Genomic DNA, 20,272 nt, shown 5'->3' with positions numbered 1-20,272 from the left:
GTCAAGGCTGTATATTGTTACCCTGTTTATTTAACTTCTATGCAGAGTACATCATGAGAAACGCTGGACTGGAAGAAACACAAGCTGGAATCAAGATTGCCGGGAGAAATATCAATAACCTCAGATATGCAGATGATACCACCCTTATGGCAGAAAGTGAAGAGGAGCTAAAAAGCCTCTTGATGAAAGTGAAAGTGGAGAGTGAAAAACTTGGCTTAAAGCTCAACATTCAGAAAACGAAGATCATGGCATCCGGTCCCATCACTTCATGGGAAATAGATGGGGGAACAGTGGAAACAGTGTCAGACTTTATTTTTATGGGCTCCAAAATCACTACAGATGGTGACTGCAGCCATGAAATTAAAAGACGCTTACTCCTTGGAAGGAAAGTTATGACCAACCTAGATAGCATATTCAAAAGCAGAGACATTACTTTGCCATTGAAGGTCCGTCTAGTCAAGGCTATGGTTTTTCCTGTGATCATGTATGGATGTGAGAGTTGGACTGTGAAGAAGGCTGAGCGCCGAAGAATTGATGCTTTTGAACTGTGGTGTTGGAGAAGACTCTTGAGAGTCTCTTGGACTGCAAGGAGATCCAACCTGTCCATTCTGAAGGAGATCAGCCCTGGGATTTCTTTGGAAGGAATGACGCTAAAGCTGAAACTCCAGTACTTTGGCCACCTCATGCGAAGAGTTGACTCATTGGAAAAGACTCTGATGCTGGGAGGGATTGGGGGCAAGAGAAGAAGGGGACGACAGAGGATGAGATGGCTGGATGGCATCACTGACTCAATGAACGTGAGTCTCAGTGAGCTCCGGGAGTTGGTGTTCAACAGGGAGGCCTGGCGTGCTGCAATTCATGGGGTCGCAAAGACTCGGACACGACTGAGCGACTGATCTGATCTGATTCATGTAATTTCTCCCTTATTTAAAGCACGAGGAAAGACTGTTTTATATTATCAATCAGTTGTTGTTTAGTTGCTTAGTTGTGTCCAACTGTTTTGCTACCCCATCAACTGTAGCCCGCCAGGTTCCTCTGTCCATGGAATTTCCCAGGAAAGAATACTGGAGTGTGTTGCCATTTCCTCCTCCAGCGGATCTTCCCAACCCAAGGATTGAACCCATGTCTTCTGCATTATAGGTGTGTTCTTTACCACTGAACCACCAGGGAAGCCCTATTCTATCAATGAGATGCTAGGACACAATATTAAAATTAGATATCCAAAATTAAAATTACTAAATCACTTAAGTTTACTGAGGACTGTTTCACACACAAATAACTGGCTGTCATGCAAAGCCTAGCAATTTCAAAAAGCCATGTCAAAACTACATCGACACCAATACAAACAGAAAGAATGGCAATAATTCTCACAAACTGAGGAAACATTTACTATGAGTACAGCATCATTCTCCACTAATGAGCAGATATGGGCTCAGAAGTTCTCATACTTACAAATGCATTGAATTATTATAAGGAAAAAAAAAAAACACCATGAAAATATTACCTCCAGCAAGAACATATGTAGACAAAAGCATGACAATACTGAATATCAAGTGGAGATGGCACATTGGACATTCATGCTACTACACATGTACAAATACAACTCTGAAGTTGACAAAATTTTGTATATCAAATTTGTATGCCAAATTCCATTTGTATCAAAATGTCACCTTCCCCATGTACCTGGAGATGCTGCTGCTGCTGCTGCTAAGTCGCTTCAGTCGTGTCCGACTCTGTGCGACCCCATAGACGGCAGCCCACTAGGCTCTGCCATCCAAGGGATTCTCCAGGCAGGAACACTGGAGTGGGTTCCCATTTCCTTCTCCAATGCATGAAAGTGAAAAGTTAAAGTGAAGTCACTCAGTCATGTCCAACTCTTCACGAACCCACGGACTGCAGCCTTCCAGGCTCCTCCGTCCATGGGATTTTCCAGGCAAGAGTACTGGAGTGGGTTGCCACTGCCTTCTCTGATACCTGGAGATAGATGATGTTAATTTAAATCCTCATTTTGACAGTGAATGGCAACCAACACTCATTTTTGCAAATTACTAGAGTTTTTAGTGCAGTTTTAGGTTTATAAAACTGAATATTCCTGAGCAGTGTAATAGTGTAGTGAATTCTCATATGACTCCCTCTCTCTCCGCTAGTTTTTCTATTAATATCTAGCTTAAGGGTCATATATTTGTTACAGTTGATTAGTGATTATTAACACATTATTACTGGCAAACATTCATAATCCTCATTAGAGGTAAGTCTTTGTGCTGTGAAGTTCTATGGCTTTTGACAAATGCATACTTTCATGTTTGTACCACTATAGAACCATGCAGAAGAGTTCCTCTGCCTTAAAAATCCGATGTGCTCCTTTTGTTCATCTTTCGCACCTCCTCCTGAAGTTCTGTCAACAACTAAGTTTTTTATATACCTATAGTTTTGTTTTCTCCAGAATGCAACATAGTTGAATAAAAAAATATATGTAATCTTATAAAACTAGCTAATTTCACTTAGCAATGTGAATTTGGACTTCCCTGGTGGCTCAGCAGTAAAGAAGTCACCTGCAATGCAGAAGATGTGGGTTAGATCCCTGGGTCAGGAAGATCCCCTGGAGTAGGAAATGGCAACCTACTCCAGTATTCTTGCCTGGGAAAGCCCATGGACTGAGAAGCCTGGTGGGCTACAGTCTCAGTTTAGTTGCTCGTTCGTGTCTGACTCTTTGCAGAGTCCATGGACTGCAGCACACCAGGCTTCGCTGTCCATCACCAACTCCCACAGCTTGCTCAAACTCATGCCATTAAGTTGGTGGTGAAATCCAACCAAACTCATGCCATTGAGTTGGTGGTGAAATCCAACCACCTCATCCCCTACTTCTTCTGCCTTCAATCTTTCCCAGCATCAAGGTCTTTTCAAGTGAGTCAGTTCTTCCCATCAGGTACTAAAGTATTAAGTTTCAGTTTCAGCATCAGTCTTTCCAATGAATATTCAGGATTGATTTCCTTTAGGATTGACAGGTTGGATCTCCTTGCAGTCCAAGGGACTCTCAAGAGTCTTCTCCAACACCACAGTTCAAAAGTATAAGTTCTTTGGTGCTCAGGTTTCTTTATAGTCCAACTCTCACATCCATACATGACTACTGGAAAAACCATAGCTTGGACTAGCTGGACCTTTGTTGGCAAAGTAATGTCTCTGCTTTTTAATATGCAGCCTACCTTGGTCATAGCCTTCCTTCCAAGGAGCAAGCGTCTTTTAATTTCACTGCTGCAGTCACCATTTGCAGTCATTTTGGAGCTGAAAAAAACAAAGTCTGACATTGTTTCCATTGTTTCCCCATCTATTTGCCACAAAGTGATGGGACTGGATGCCATGATCTTAGTTTTCTGAATGTTGAGTTTTAAGCCACCTCTTTCAGTCTCTTCTTTCACTTTCATCATAAGGCTCTTTAGTTTTTCTTTGCTTTCTGCCATAGGAGTGGTGTCATCTGCATATCTGAGGTTATTGATATTTCTCCTGGCAGTCTAGATTCCAGCTTGTGCTTCTTCCAGCCCAGCATGATGTACCCTGCATATAAGTTAAATAAGCAGGGTGACAATATACAGCCTTGATGTACTCCTTTCCAGATTTGGAACCAGTCTGTTGTTTCCATATCCAGTTCTAACTGTTGCTTCTTGACTTGCATACAGATTTCTCAAGAGGCAGGTCAGGTGGTCTGGTATTCCCATCTCTTTCAGAATTTTCCACAGTTTATTGTGATCCACACAGTCAAAGGCTTTGGTATAGTCAGTAAAGCAGAAGTAGACGTTTTTCTGGAACTCTCTTGCTTTTTCCATGATCCAGTGGATGTTGGCAATTTGATCTCTGGTTCCTCTGCCTTTTCTAAAACCAGCTTAAACATCTGCAAGGGATTATCACCATTCACATACTGTTGAAGACTGGCTTGGACAATTTTGAGTATTACTTTGCTAGCATGTGAGATGAGTGCAATTGTGCAGTAGTTTGACCATTCTTTGCCATTGCCTTTCTTTGGGACTGGAATGAAAACTGACCTTTTCCAGTCCTGTGGCCACTGCTGAGTTTTCCAAATTTGCTGGCATACTGAGCACAGCACTTTAACAGCATCATCTTTTAAGATTTGGAATAGCTCGACTGGAACGTCATCACCTTCACTAGCTCTGTTCACAGTGATGCTGCCTAAGGCCCACTTGACTTCGCATTGCAGGATGTCTGGCTCTAGGTGAGTGATCACACTGTCATGGTTATCTAGGTCATGAAGATCTTTTTTGTATAGTTCTTCTGTGTATTCTTGCCACCTCTTCTTAATATCTTCTACTTCTGTTAGGTCCATACCATTTATGTCTTTTATTGTGCCCATCTTTGCGTGAAATGTTCCCTTGGCATCTCTAATTTTCTTAAAGAGATCGCTAGTCTTTCCCATTCTATTGTTTTCCTCTATTTCTTTGCACTGATCGCTGAGGAAGGCTTTCTTATCTCTCCTTGCTATTTTTTGGAACTCTGCATTCAGGGGTTATATCTTTCCTTTCTCCTTTGCCTTTCACTTTTCTTCTGTTTTCAGCTATTTGTAAGGCCTCATCAGACAACTATTTTGCCTCTTTGCATTTCAATTTCTTGGGGATGATCTTGATCCCTGCCTCCTGGACAATGTCACTAATCTTGGTCCATAATTCTTCAGGCACTCTGTCTATGAGATCTAATCTCTTGAATCCATTTGTCATTTCTACTCTATAATCATAAAGGATTTGATTTAGGTCATACCTGAATGGTCTAGCGGTTTTCCCTACTTTCTTCATTTTAAGTCTGAATTTGGGAATAAGGAGTTCATGATCTGAGGAACAGTCTATGGGGTGACAAAGAGTCAGACATGACTTAGTGACTCAATAATAATAACAAATGTCCATTTAAGGTATCCACATATTTTTCATGGCTTTCATAAGCTTGATAGTTTTGTGTGTTTTTTTGATGACTGAATAATATTCAATTGTATGGCTAGGCCAATTTATGTATCCATTCACTTATCGAAAGACTTCATATGTACTTGTTCTTATTGATTATGAATAAAATTGTTATGAACATTCATGTTCCCGTTTATGCATCAATGTAAGTTTTCATCTCATTTGGGTAAGAAAGCTTGGAATGTGAAAGGTGTAAAGATGAAGGTGAGCTGGTTCCTGAGCTCAGAACACTAACAGGCCAATTTACAAACTATCGTATATAGGCAATATTAAAAAAAAAAAAAAAACCTTTCCATAATACAGTTTGTCTTTTTCTTCTTAATGGGAATTTTCAAATAAATTTTCTTTCAATATAAAGTTTTGATTTCTAAATTGTGATTTCGCAAATTCTAAATAAAATAACATAGTACTCAATGGGCAAAGTTTCTACTTGTTGTTAATGTTTCTGGCCCTGGAGACAAAGTTGGCATGTAGTTTTCAAAACAAGGAAGTATCTAATGAGGACATCCATCTCTTGTCATGCTAATGAGGTAACTTTTGCTAGTGAAATAACTGTCGTCAATAATTAACAGCTCAGGGACATTTTAGTGGCTGACAAACAGCTTTAAAACTCGGCAAGCACCCCTTAGTCATTAAACATAGCTGTTTAATGAGAATTCCTAATACTCAATACTTATTTATTTCTTCTTATATTTAGTTTCAGAAACCAGTTGGGAAGTAATAAGCCATATTATTTATTTTCTGATTAAAATGTTTATACTTGTTATGAAAAACTAAAATGCAGTGTTCATTTAGATAAAAATCCACACTTTCTTATTCATTGCATATGGTTATGAAAGAATCAAAGAATATAAACACACAACAGAAAGATATATGACTGAATCACTGTGCTGTCCACCTGAAACGTATGTAAACCGCTTGCAACAAGTCCTGTGTAATAGCAAATGCTGAGCCGCTACTACCATTACTTGATTGATGTCCTCCAACTCAATGTGATCTATAAGCAATTAGACAATAATTTAAGCAAAGAAAAGCAATACACTCAGCTAAGCATGAAAGTAGGACATATAATTAAAATAGGATAAAATATGTATTGAAAGCAATGGAAATTATCACCTTGTTGCAACTGATTTAAAGTAGTAGTAACAAAATGTTAGTCATTCAGTCGTGTCCGACTCTGCAACTCCATGCACTATAGCCCACCAGGCTCTTCAGTCCATGAAATTCTCCAAGCAACAATACTAGAACAGGTAGCCCTTTCCTTCTCAGGGGTCTTCCTGACCCAGGGATTGAGCCAGAGCCTCCTGAATTGCAGGCAGATTCTTTACCATCTGAGCCACCTACACAAAGTAGTATAATGTTCTTTGAAAACATGGTAACACATTATCCAATGTATCCAATCTCTACGTAACTGTATGCATCTATCTACCTACATTATTCATCTTCATTATTCACAGAGTCTGTATTTTTTAATATGCCCACTTGCTTAAAGGTATTTGTAACCCCAAATCAGTACTCAGAGCACTCTCCACAGATGTTCCTGGATCTGGTCAGAGCAGCAAAACCCTCGAGGCTTAGTGTGCACCTTCCCTGCACAGTTGAACAGGTAATGCTCTGCCTTCTTATTGTTGCACTGCACCTGTCACAGAGGTGACTGAGGATGGATGTGGCAGAGGCCCTACAGTGTTGTGTGAGAAACTCCAGCTCTAGGACCAATGAGTTGGAGTTTGAAATCCAATTTTGACACTTATTGCAGGAGACCCAGGTTTGATCCCTGGTCCAAGAACATTCCCTGGAGAAGGGAATGGCTACGCACTCCAGCATTCTTGCCTGGGGAATTTCATGGACAGAGGAGCCTGGCAGGCTACAGTTCAGAGAGTAGCAAAGAGTCGGACATGACTGAGCAACTAACATTTTCTTTCTCTTTTACTTCTTCTGGCAACTATTATTGGGGTCACCTCTCGCAAGCAAGTCACTTACTACTGAACCCTGTTTGTTACTTTTGTAGAATGAAGCAACCAGTCCATATACTGGGTTTATGGATCAGATAAGTTATCATTTTTTCCAAAATATTCAAGGATACAATAATATAAATGTATGCATTTAACAACATCGTCTTACAATAAAGGATAGGTTCTTTGGGACTACAATAATTCTACAAATCATTTTTAGTTAGTACTGAACATAAACTTTCTAAGTAAATTTTTTGAATGTCATGCCTATGATGAAATACCAATATCAGCAAAAATTGTGATGATCTGTAAAGTCAACTAAATACCACTTCTAAGACATTTTATGTATTAATATAATATTAGGTGAATTAATGGCAATTTGGGTACCTAGGTAATTTCTAAGTGGGTTAAACCTTATAAAAACAAAATGGGCAAAAACACCAGGTTATAAAATGTTAGTTTTTGCTTGTACATTTCTTGTCTATAAAAAGTAGATTCACATTTAATAAATAGCAATTAATATGGCAAATTCAATGCGATATATGAAGTATTTATAATATGCTTATGTTTATGCTTTACTGCTGAAGAGTAAAGAATATTCCAGACAACTACATTATGATTAACTGACTGCATTGAAGATTTCCCAGAAGTTATTTTGCCCTGAATTTTAAATAGAATCAATTAGTGGAGTTGTGAGTTTATCTATTACAGGCAACTGCAGAATTGCAGATGCAAAGTAGGTAATTTAATGTAACTGGTTATGGATATTTGCTGTTGTTGCTTGCTTGTTTTGTTTTCCCCCAAACCAATATGTTGAAAAGAGAGGCAAAAAATTGGAGCATTAGAGTGAAAAAGAAGTCTACCAAAGAGAAAATGGGCAGTGGAAAGATGGCAGTATCTTTCCCAATGGGGTTGAAAAATTGGGGAGTCAGGGTCCTAGATAGAGTGAGCTGAAAAGGTATGAGACAGTGAGAGAGTGTGAGTGGTAGTTACAACTGAGGCCAGACGTTTACCGTGGAAGTTATCAGCTGTATGGAGGAGAAGGACACAATTATTAGAGAAGAGGAATTGAAGAGACAAAGATGTAAGTTTTCAGCCGAAACAATCATGTAAACGCTGAAGTGAAGGAGCCTTAAGAAGGGAGCAATATGTAAGAGAGTGATCATAAGCCAAAAGCAAAATTCTTTGAGAAATGAGGGGTCAGTGGATTATGACTTGAATGAGGGGTTGTAGCTAATGTAACCTGATGACAGGCAGTTCAAATACTGGTGGTTTTAAAGAAGAGATGTAGTGTCTAGAGAAGAGATGTAGTGTTTAGAGAACAGATGTAGAGGGGGTCGGTGGAAGGTGGAGATAGATTTGAAACAGGTAATGGCGAATAAGGAGAGTATGTATCTTATCTGTAGGCCCGTGGTCAAGAGATGATGAAAAAAAAAAAATGTAAGTCATTAATTCCTAAAAGAGCAAAAACCAAAACAAAAGCCCTCTGTTTAGTATTTAGGATTCATCTATTGAGACATTTACACAAAAAGAGGTTTTAAAAAAATTGGCACAAAACTCAAAAAAAAAAAACAAAACAAAACACGCTTCTCCCTATTCATGAAATTATTTTCAAAATTATCACAGAAGTTGTTAAGTTGTATGGCTTTTCATGACTTCAGATCATAGAATATTTCCAGCCTTATCACTTAGGCCTTCACCCCTAAGTATCTAGACTCTGAACTCGATCCTTCTGGAGGGTATCCTCCCTAACCCTTTTCTTGGGAAGTACTGAGGTCCCGTAAACAAAGTAAAGTTCAACTTGATGTTCTGCATTGTTCATGAGACATTTACTTGCAACATTTCTCATCAACTTGTTAATCACAATAAAAATGGGATTTGCATTTTCCCCTTCAGATGAAAAAGTCTGGAGGATAAAGACACCCTCTTCACATTTTTTCCCCCAGATAGTTACAAATGAGTTTCTAGATTCAGATTTGACATATGGAATATATTTGATCAATGAAAGTGTGAGTCACTCAGTCATGTCCAACTCTTTGTGACCCTACGGACTGGAGCCCTCCGGGGTCCTCTGTCCATGGGATTCTCTAGGCAAGAATACTGGAGTGGGGTGCCATTCCCTTCTGCAGGGGATCTTCCCAATCCAGGGATCTAACCCACATCTGCATTGCAGGCAGATTCTTTACCATTTGAGCCATCACCAAGTTTCTAATAGCATTTCTCTGTAAAATGCTCTAGCTTTTTAACAGAACAATTTGTGGGGGGTTTTGTTTGTGTTTATTGTATTGTACTGTAATTTAGTTAACTAGCCATGACCCTTAGGTGCATATTTTTTCAGGTAATCAGTAATTTAATTGATCTATATTGTGATTGAATATATTGTCTTCCAAGGTGGCTAAGGATGCATGAGATTTACCCTAGCTTCATCTTTAGAGATCAAGCTTCAAACTTTTGCCTGGGCTGCCAGCAATAGACTAGGGATGAGGTTAGTTGCTTATCATCCTTCTGCTCACACTCTGTCTATCCACATTGCAAATTCTCAGGGTTATACTCAATTTTCTTCAAATTCTTTTGTTAAGACTTGCCTGCTTTCCCACTTCACACCAAGGATGGGTAAAGATATGATCCTGCTTATCAGTTCCTCATCACATTTTCCCATCTTTGTCAAAAAGTGACAGAGAAAAGTTATTATCTCTAATAAACAGAACTCATGAGTTGGGAAAAAAAAAAGAATCATGCTCATAATGTCAATTTATGGTAACAATCAATGTTCAAATATCAACCAGAACTCATACTACCTGGAAATTGTATCTATTAATAGTAACAGATTTTATTAGTGATTTAAAGGATACAGGCAATTGTATGGCAGAGCAAAGCAGTTTTCTCTTGGAGTGTCTCACATCATCAATATATCTCTCCTCAATCTATCTTCTCTCACTTTAGGACTAAACACCTGGGTTTGTTTAGAGCAGTGCATGCAGATATATCACAAAGAACTAGTCATTTTATAGAACATCTCCATTTTATATGTCATTAATTACCGTGATTACTGAACACTCTTCACCTGGCTATGTCTGCAAAAATCCATACCCACACTAAAGCATTTCACTGATAAGGAGTCTCCATTATCATTCGAGTAGCAAATAGCTTGTGTGTTTTTCCCCAAAGGCCTGTTGACAAGAATGCAAATAAGAGAAGTCAACTAGGTCACTCTTTCTCTCCCAACTGTCCTAGTGAAGATTATAGGTACACTTCCAATGCTGTTCTTTGCAGAAAAGGATAGATATGGCAGAAACCAACACAATATCATAAATCAATTATCCTCCAGTTAAAAATAAGTTACAAAGAGAAATAGCTATTAAAGATCATACAGAATGTCAAGTAATGCGTAGTGTAGTCACTGAATGAAAAATTCCTGTAATCTTATTTTTCTGTAGTTCCAATTTAGCTATATTAGAAGTGATATGATTTTGAAAGACTAAGCTCCAATGTATGCTCCCTGAGTGACAGATTTTTTGGCAATTTTTTTCTCTGTGTGTTTTAACATTCAGTCACAGAATAGGGCAAAGTGAAGTCTGTTGAGGAAAACCTGTTTTAAGGTAAAAAACCAGTTTTGATTATGGACACAAGCCTCATTCCAACACTTAAACATACAGAAGACCTCTCAAACACACAGACAGGTATGCACACACAGGTGCTCACACACATACAGTCTCACAATGAATGTTTAACATTTTCTAAGCTTGATTCATATGGGAATTCAAATGAATCTCTAATCCCTTCATCAGTGTATGGGTTTGAACATTTCTTGCTATTTTTCATGACTGTGAAGGCAAGCAATCATAATTCAACTACATGCCACTTCTTTAGGCTGTGCTGGTTAATCAGCTGAGTCAGTCCACAGCTGGAGTCTCTTGCAGGCTTTGATTTCACAAAGTCATTAATCTCATTTCCAACTGAGTCAAAACATAACTGAAGCCAGCGAAACCCAGTGCCTTTCCATTTCCTGTCAGAGATGTACATGTTCTTTTCAGGGCACCCAGGGTGAAAACCTTTAACATATACAGCTGGCGCTTTTTTTCACTTATTTTTAAAACTCGTTCTTACTTATCTCTGGGTTTAATTATTCCGCAGCCTTGATCCTTGAGGGAGATTTTATCTATCATCTTTCATCTTTCCTTTAGTTTATATGTTACTTAGATGTTGAAATATCTTATTAACTCGATGTTAAGAGAAAAATATTGTAACTTTTGGCAATTTGTACTAAAATATATAAAATATTCAAAAAATGTGACCTATAATTCTATGCTTGGTAATATACAAATACACATGGATTCATATATTCCCTACACACACACGCTTAATATACATGCAAATACACATACATATATAGAATTTTAGAAAATATGCTTAAAAATTAAATGAATATTACTTATTGATATAGCCCTTTACAGAATTATTTTCCTTTATACTGTTTTTGAAATGTTCTAAGTGATCTACAGTGTATTCTTACTGCATCTACAGTATAAATGACACATTCTTATGTAAAGAGTATTATTATTCATATGTGATGAAAACAATTCAATTAGGGAACTTTATTATTTGATTCCTAAATTCTGACAATTTATATGAATCAAAAATTTGCATTCTGTATGTACATTTACAATTCCACTATTGATCACAGACATTTCTTTACAAATAACTGACTTGTAACATCTGAAATACATTCTTTTGTTGTTTTCTTCTAGGTGGGGAAATAAATTTTAGCATTACTGAAATACAGAAAGTATTTTTATATGAAAAATTAATATATATATTGATAATTTGTACACATATTTGAAACAAATAGAAAACACATTCTGTTAACCCATTATGTAGGTCTATGTATTATATTTATTGAATGATTAATACAAACAATGAATTTTACAGAATTATTTAATATTTACAATAATCCTCCAATGTAGGCAAGTAACCTCCAATATATAGGGAAGTTCAGGCTTGGAGAGCTGAACTAACATGAAAGGAACTACAGAGCTAGGATCGAATCCAAGTTTTTGTGTTTATTTCCTTTAAATTATAAAGTCAGTTTTATTTGTTTCAAATTAATGTTTGCTTTTCTGCATGTTTTGATGTCACCAGATCATATTCAATTTCGCTTTTCAATGTAGAGACAGTATAAAAATATTTCATTATGTAAAGATATAAATTAGAACCAAGAATGAATAATACCATATAGCCAAAGTTGGCAAACAATGGCTATGAGGTCAAGTCTGCTCCTTCCCCCAAAGTAATAGTTTGCATTTAGGACATTGAAGGCATAAGACCAGCCCTTTGTGTACTGTGTACGGCTGCTTTTTCACTAAGACTGTAGAGTAATTGTGACATAGACCATATGGCCAGAAAATCCTCAGAGATTTACTATCTGTTCCTTTAGTATTAAACGTTTGCCAACTCCTACATCTTTGAAATATATTCAAAGTCATTGGTTTTGGAATGAGTCGAGTTAAGTTTAGATCAAAGATCTGACACTTCATAGGTTCCCAAACAAATCATGAGACTATTTAAGGCTTTTTCCCCAATTTGGAAATTAGGCATGATTATAGTACATTCTCCACTGAGATGTTGTGAATGAAACAACATTCTGAAGGCATTGCATAATGCCTGATAATAAGAGAATATTTATTATTATTATCATCCAGTAACATTTTCTAGATAATTTTGGTTTTATTTGCTTGAAAATAATGTAAGCATTAGCATGTGCTTCTATAGGAAAAATATATATCTTTATCATATTTTCATTATGTACTTCAGGGGCATCCTGAAAGTAATCTCTCTTTGCTATAAATCATTTTCTATTCTTATATGGGTCTTTCTAGTAAATCCAGACCTTCACTGAATAGAAGTACTGATAGTATGGGCTTCCCAAGTGCTGCAGAACCAGCCTGCCAATGCAGGAGACTGAGACACAGGTGTGATCCCTGAGTCAGGACAATCCCCTGGAGGAGGACATGGCAACCCACTCCAGTATTCTTGCCTGGGGAATCCCATGGACACAGAAGACTGGCAGGCAACAGTCCATAGGGTCACAAAGAGTTGGGCATGACTGAAGCAACTTAGCAGCATGTATGACATCACCCTTATGGCAGAAAGTGGAAAAGAACTAAAGAGCCTTTTGATGAAAGTGAAAGAGGAGAGGGAAAAAGATGGCTTAAAACTCAACATTCAGAAAACTAGGATCATGGCATCCAATCCCATCAATTCATAGCAAAGAGATGGGGAAACAATGGAAACAGTGAGAGACCTTATTTTGAGGGGCTCCAAAATCACTGCAGATGGTGACCACAGCCATGAAATTAAAAGACACTTGCTCCTTGGAAGAAAAGCTATGATCAACCTACTGCTGCTGCTGCTGCTAAGTCGCTTCAGCCATATCCGACTCTGTGCGACCCCATAGATGGCAGCCCACCAGGCCCAGCCATCCCTTGGATTCTCCAGGCAAAAACACTGGAGTGGGTTGCCATTTCCTCCTCCAATGCATGAAAGTGAAAAGTGAAAGTGAAGTTGCTCAGTCATGTCTGACTTTTAGCGACACCATGGACTGCAGCCTACCAGGCTCCTCTGTCCATGGGATTTTCCAGGCAAGAGTACTGGAGTGGGGTGCCATTGCCTTCTCCATGATCAACCTAGACAGCATATTAAAAAGCAGAGACATTACTTTGCCAACAAAGGTCCATCTAGTCAAAACTATGGTTTTTCCAGTAGTCATGGATGGATGTGAGAGTTGGACTATAAAAAAGAGCTGAGCACTGGAGAATTGATGCTTTTGAACTGTGGTGTTGGAGAAGACCCTTGAGAGTCCCTTGGACAGCAAGGAGATCCAACCAGTCTATCCTAAAGGAAATCAGTCCTGAATATTCATTGTAAGGACTGATGCTGAAGCCCAAACTCCAGTACTTTGGCGATGCGAAGTACCTGATGCGAAGAACTGACTCACTAGAAAAGACCCTGATTCTGGGAAAGAGTGAAGGCGGGAGGAGAAGGTTATGACAGAGGATGAGATGATTGGATGTAATCACTGACTCAATGGACATGAGTTTGAGTAAGCTCTGGAAGTTGGTGACGGACAGGGAAGCCTGGCGTTCTGCAGTGCAAGGGGTCACAAAGAGTCAGACAGGACTGATTGAACTGAACTGATGTACTGATAGTATAAAATAATCTACAACCACAGGGCGCAAATATAATCCTATACTTTTTACTTTTCTAAATCATCTCTCCAATAGCCACATTTCTTATGTGTAGGAATCCCATTCCCACACTTTCCAGATCATCGCTGAAAACTGTTAATAAACTCCAGGGAGTTGTTTATAAATTCTAGAAAATTAAATCATTCATAAACTCTAGGAAATTAAAAGATGTGTGGTCATTGGATGAAAAGCTATGACAAATCTAGGCAGCATATTAGAAAGCGGAGACATCACTTTGCTTACTACTACTACTACTACTAAGTTGCTTCAGCCGTGTCCGACTCTGTGCGACCCCATGGACTGTAGCCCACCAGGCTTCTCCATCCATGGGATTCTCCAGGTAAGAACACTGGAATGGGTTGCCATTTCCTTCTCCAATGCATGAAAGTGGAAAGTGAAAGTGAAGTCGCTCAGTCATGTCCAACTCTTAGCGACCCCATGGACTGCAGCCTACCAGGCTCCTCCACCCATGGGATTTTCCAGGCAGGAGTAGTGGAGTGGGGTGCCATTGCCTTCTCCCTCACTTTGCTGACAAAGGTCCATATAGTCAAGGCTATGGTATTTCCAGTAGTCATGTATGGATGTGAGAGTTGGACCATAAAAAAATGCTGAGCGCTGAAGAGTTGATGCTGTCTAACTTTGTTGCTGGAGAAAACTCTTGAGAGTCCCTTGGACAGGAGGGAGATCAAACCCTGAATATTCATTGGAAGGACTGACGCTGAAGCTCAAGCTCCATAGTTTGGCCACCTGATGCAAAGATCCCATTCACTGGAAAAGACCCTGATGTGGTGAAAGATTGAAGGCAGAAAGAGAAGAGGGTGACAGAGGATTAGATGGTTGGATAGCATCACAAATCAATGGACACGAGTTTGAGCAAGAGATGGTGATGGACAGGGAAGCCTGGCATGCTGCAGTCCATGGGGTCTTAAAATGCTGGACACGACTGAGAGAATGAACAACAAAAAAGGACTGTTAAAATATGTAGATCCATTTAGTCCTTGCAACAGTTTTATCTGGTCCCCAGCCTTGATGGTTCTTGGTCCCTAAATATACTTTATTTTTGTTGTTTAGTTGTTAAGTTGTCTTTGACTCTTTGTGGTCTCATGGATTATAGGCTGCCAGGTTCCTCTGTCCATGGTATTCTCCAGGCAAGAATACTAGAGTGGGTTGCCATTTCCTACTCCAGGGGGTCTTCCTGACCCAGACATCAACCCCCCATCTCCTCCATTGGCAGGTAGTTTTTTTTTTCTTTTTTAACTGCTGAGCCACCCAGGAAGCCCATCTATATCTTAAAGCAGTTACTAAATTCTCTCTTGGGAAAACATTGGGGAATAATCAGTTCAGTTCAGCCGTTCAGTTGTGTCCAACTCTTTGTGACCCCATGGACTGCAGCAGGTCAGACCTCCCTGTCCATCACCAACTCTCAGAGTTTACGCAAACTCACGTCCATAGAGTTGGTGATGCCATCCAATCATCTCATCCTCTGTTGTCCCCTTCTCCTCCTGCCCTCAATCCTTCCCAGCATCAGGGTGTTTTCAAATGAGTCAGCTCTTTGCATCAGGTGGCCAAAGTATTGGAGTTTCAGCTTCACTATCAGTCCTTCCAATGAACACCCAGGACTGATCTCCTTTAAGATGGACTGGTTGGATCTCCTTGCAGTCCAAGGGACTCTCAAGAGTCTTCTCCAACACCACAGTTCAAAAGCATCAATTTTTCAGTGCTCAGCTTTTTTTATAGTCCAACTCTCACTTCCATACACGACTACTGGAAAAAACGTAGCTTTGGTTATATGGACCTTTGTCGCAAAGTGATGGCTGTGCTTTCTAAATGCTGTCTAGATTTGCCATAGCTTTTCATCCAAGAACCACGCATCTTATAATTTCAACTCATAAACCCAGTGCCATCTGATGTGGCTGATTTGCAATATGGCATTGCATCATTAAAAGCAACTTGTTGTTTATACATAAATTGTAACAAACAGCGATTTTTAAGCCATCCGTAATTGATAACAGCAATGTAGTAAATAGCAGAGTTGTGGTCATGAAGTGCTTCTTAAATACATAATGTTTTATCTTTGTTCTTGGGACATATCTTCAATTTGTTAGATCAGGAATTTAGTCATAAATGTAGTCATTCTATGGGCTGCTTCTCTTCAAATAAAATCCTCACTTCATTACCTCTTAGCCTGATAATTACGTGGCTTCTCTACCATGTAAACGGGACTGTCAAGTTTTATGTCCCAAAAATGCAAGTATGTTTTACAAAAACTTAGGGAAATTTTTTCATTTCCATCAAATTTTTGTCCACAGATCTATAACTTCAACTTTATTTGGCCTGAATATGCAATCTACCCAAACTTATCAGTTTGGAAAATAATTTGAAGACATATCTAACATCTAAAATATTGTTAAAGTGTTTAACTGAAGCTATAGTTCTCATTTTTCAAGGCACTTACTAGTGCTTGTTTGAGCAGTGACTATTTGTTTTTCCCGTTGCTAAGGAGTAGCTTTGCTAGTTCGATATAATATTCATCAGACTAGATGGTCTCTCTCTGTCTTTGTACTGATTTTTCATACCCTTGGGCATAGCTTCTCCCTGGTTCTATTCATCTGGTTTTGCTCTTTATTAGTATTTTGAGAAACACAAATAGTTGTGAGGAATGTTGCATAATTGTGTGTGGGTTATCTAACACAGTATTACTTTCAACATTTGTAACACATACTAAAAATGACACTCTGCTTTTAAAAAATAATTTCTCTCAAAATCTCATCTAATACTGTCATAAAATATGTATTTCTATTACATTATGCAAATTATTCTATGTAAAAGTTTAGAACATTCCTTATAAGGTTTCTTTCAGATTGCTTATGGATTAAAAATTAAGCACAGAGGAAAGACTTGGAAACTTGTGTTGAGCCCTAAAACCAAAGATTGTCAAGGTTTTTGAAACACTGCCTTCCCTTATCATTCAGAACCTGCAACATTCTCTTGTTTCTTGCTATGTTGGGGCAATTCAAATATATTCATATATCAAAATAAATTTATCTGGTTAAACTTAGTGAAACGAATTCATGTGCATATCTGGACATCTTTCTGAAGCCCTATGAAAACAATGATAAAAGAGGGAAAAGTGATAAAGAAAATGACACACATATGGTTGTTTTATGATATTCTACTCAAGCATAAACTCATAGTCCTCATCAAGTGACAATACTGGAATAAAATTAATGCCTAAACAAACTCCCAGGTGGCTCAGTGGCAAATAATCTGCTAGTCAATGCAGGAGACTCAAAAGATGTGTGTTCTATCCCTGGCTCAGGAATATCCATTCCTTGGAGGAGGAAATGGCAAACCACTCCAGTATTCTTGCCTGGAAATCTCATGGACAGAGGAGCCTGGAGAGCTACAGCCCATGGGGTTGCAAAGAATCAGACACAACTGAGCACACACACATGCGCAAACTGCTAGGATGTAAGCTCGAAATAATCCAAACAGTGGCCTGAGAGATTTCCTGCACAGAACATGCAAGGATTAACCAAACCATGTGTTCTGATGGTGAGAGCCCCCAGTTTTCTTCAGCATAATAACAAGGGCCCTAATAGTCGGCTTACAATCACTAATCTAGGGTACTGAGGATTTCTTCTTGGCAAATGTATGACTCAGAAGAAAAGACCAACTGACAACAACATCGTACAATCCTCTAAATAAGCATCTAGATTAATATCAATGAAGATCACTAGATGCCAGGTATTCATAAGGAGCATCTGGTCTATGTTGTAGTATTCTCTTATCTATTAACAGAAACAAAAATTTATCTAAAACATCACTAACGAAAAACAAAAGTCAAAATAAACAGGAAAAAAAGAGAATTGTTGAGAATATAAAAGGAACCAAAGACAATTACTAAAAGAAAAACAAACAAGCAACTATTTTGTTTTTTATTTGAAAAACAAGACAAGACAGGGGCTCCATTAAATAAAAGCAAGATATTATGTGAAAGAAATAGTCAAAAACCAAAAAGTGCTATAAAGGGAAAGTTGAAGATGTGGTTATTTAAGGTTAGTTGGAAAGCTGGAAACTAGATAAGTCAAAATGGAAAGTAAGACCAAAGTTAAATAATTAATCTAGAATATTTAATGTCTTGGTTATAGGATTTCCAGAAAGTAAAAAAGAGAAGAAAATCACCAGAATAATAATACAAGAAAATGTCTAGATAAGAAGGATATGATTCCTAGATAACAATAAGCATTACAATGAGTGACAACAAAATAAAAGAGGCAGGGATATATGAGTGTTGATTACAAAAAACAGTCTGAAAAAATAAATAGAGAAATGAAATGTCTGTTTTTTGAAGATGGCTGTTGCAATGTTATTTACAATAGCAGTTTTTAAAAATTGATAAAATAGTCTTAAATTTTAAAAGATATAACATTTTGATTTAGATATGCTAAACTTTAAAATATTTTAAATTTATATATTAAAAATGAAAATAAAATATACAGAAATCCCAATTATTTCCCTCTTTAAGTTTTTTTTTTTAATAACACATTGAGCTTCAGTCATGTCCAACTCTTTGTGACCCTATGGACTGTAGCCCACTGGGCTCCTCTGTCCATGGGATTCTCCAAGCAAGAATACTTCAGTGGATTGCCATGCGCTCCTCCAGGGACCTTCCCAACTGAGAGATATAACCTGGGAAGTCCTCTAAGACATTAGTTTTACACTAACATTTATCACGTAAGTACAGTTGTATCATTCACTTTAAAATATCCAGGGTAAATTATTAGCAGAAACTAAATTATGGTGCAAAATAACTTTTAGTAGAAAAGCATAAAAATTACTAAAGGAAAATGAGAATAAATACATTTCAGTTCAGTTCAGTTCAGTTGCTCAGTTGTGTCCGACTCTTTGCGACCCCATAAATCGCAGCACGCCAGGCCTCCCTGTCCATCACCAATTCCCAGAGTTCACTCAGACTCACGTCCATCGAGTCAGTGATGCCATCCAGCCATCTCATCCTCTGTCATCCCCTCCTCCTGCCCCCAATCCCTCCCAGCATCAGAGTCTTTTCCAATGAGTCAACTCTTCGCATGAGGTGGCCAAAGTACTGGAGTTTCAGCTTTAGCATCATTCCTTCCAAAGAATCCCAGGGCCGATCTTCAGAATGGACTGGTTGGACCTCCTTGCAGTCCAAGGGACTCTCAAGAGTCTTCTCCAACACCACAGGTCAAAAGCATCAATTCTTCGGTGCTCAGCCTTCTTCACAGTCCAGTTCTCACATCCATACATGACCACAGGAAAAACCATAGCCTTGACTAGACGGACCTTCGATGGCAAAGTAATGTCTCTGCTTTTCAATATGCTGTCTAGGTTGGTCATAAGTTTCCTTCCAAGGAGTAAGCATCTTTTAATTTCATGGCTGCAGTCACCATCTGCAGTGATTTTGGAGCCCAGAAAAATAGTCTGACACTGTTTCCACTGTTTCCCCATCTATTTCCCATGAAGTGATGGGACCAGATGCCATGATCTTTGTTTTCTGAATGTTGAGCTTTAAGCCAACTTTTTGACTCTCCTCTTTCACTTTCATCAAGAGGCTTTTTAGTTCCTCTTCACTTTCTGCCATAAGGGTGGTGTCATCTGCATATCTGAGGTTATTGATATTTCTCCCAGCAATCTTGATTCCAGCTTGTGCTTCTTCCAGCCCAGCGTTTCTCATGATGTACTCTGCATAGAAGTTAAATAAGCAGGGTGACAATATACAGACTTGACGCACTCCTTTCAATACATTTACGTTAAATTAAAAGTAATAGAGAACCAATTTAAATAATTTAAAAAATCAATGAGAGCTGAGAGCATACCAAAATCATTAAAAGACCAAAATAAATTTAAGAAATGTAGATAAAATTTGACTTAGCACAAATTGAAGAGTATAGGTTATACTTTTCACTGTGAATTTATGAATATATATGAATATTATGAATATATACCCTCTAATTAAAGAAAATCAATTTTGTTATCTATTAACAGTAAACATGTGTGAGCTATATATACCATTGTGAATAAATATATTTGTATACATTTTCTTTATATCATGTAACAAAGCACCTAATTGCCT

Source organism: Bos taurus, chromosome 24 (assembly GCF_002263795.3).
Source record: "Bos taurus isolate L1 Dominette 01449 registration number 42190680 breed Hereford chromosome 24, ARS-UCD2.0, whole genome shotgun sequence".
NCBI lineage: Eukaryota > Metazoa > Chordata > Mammalia > Artiodactyla > Bovidae > Bos > Bos taurus.
The sequence above is the reverse complement of the archived record's forward strand: the minus strand, read 5'-3'. Positions refer to the sequence as shown.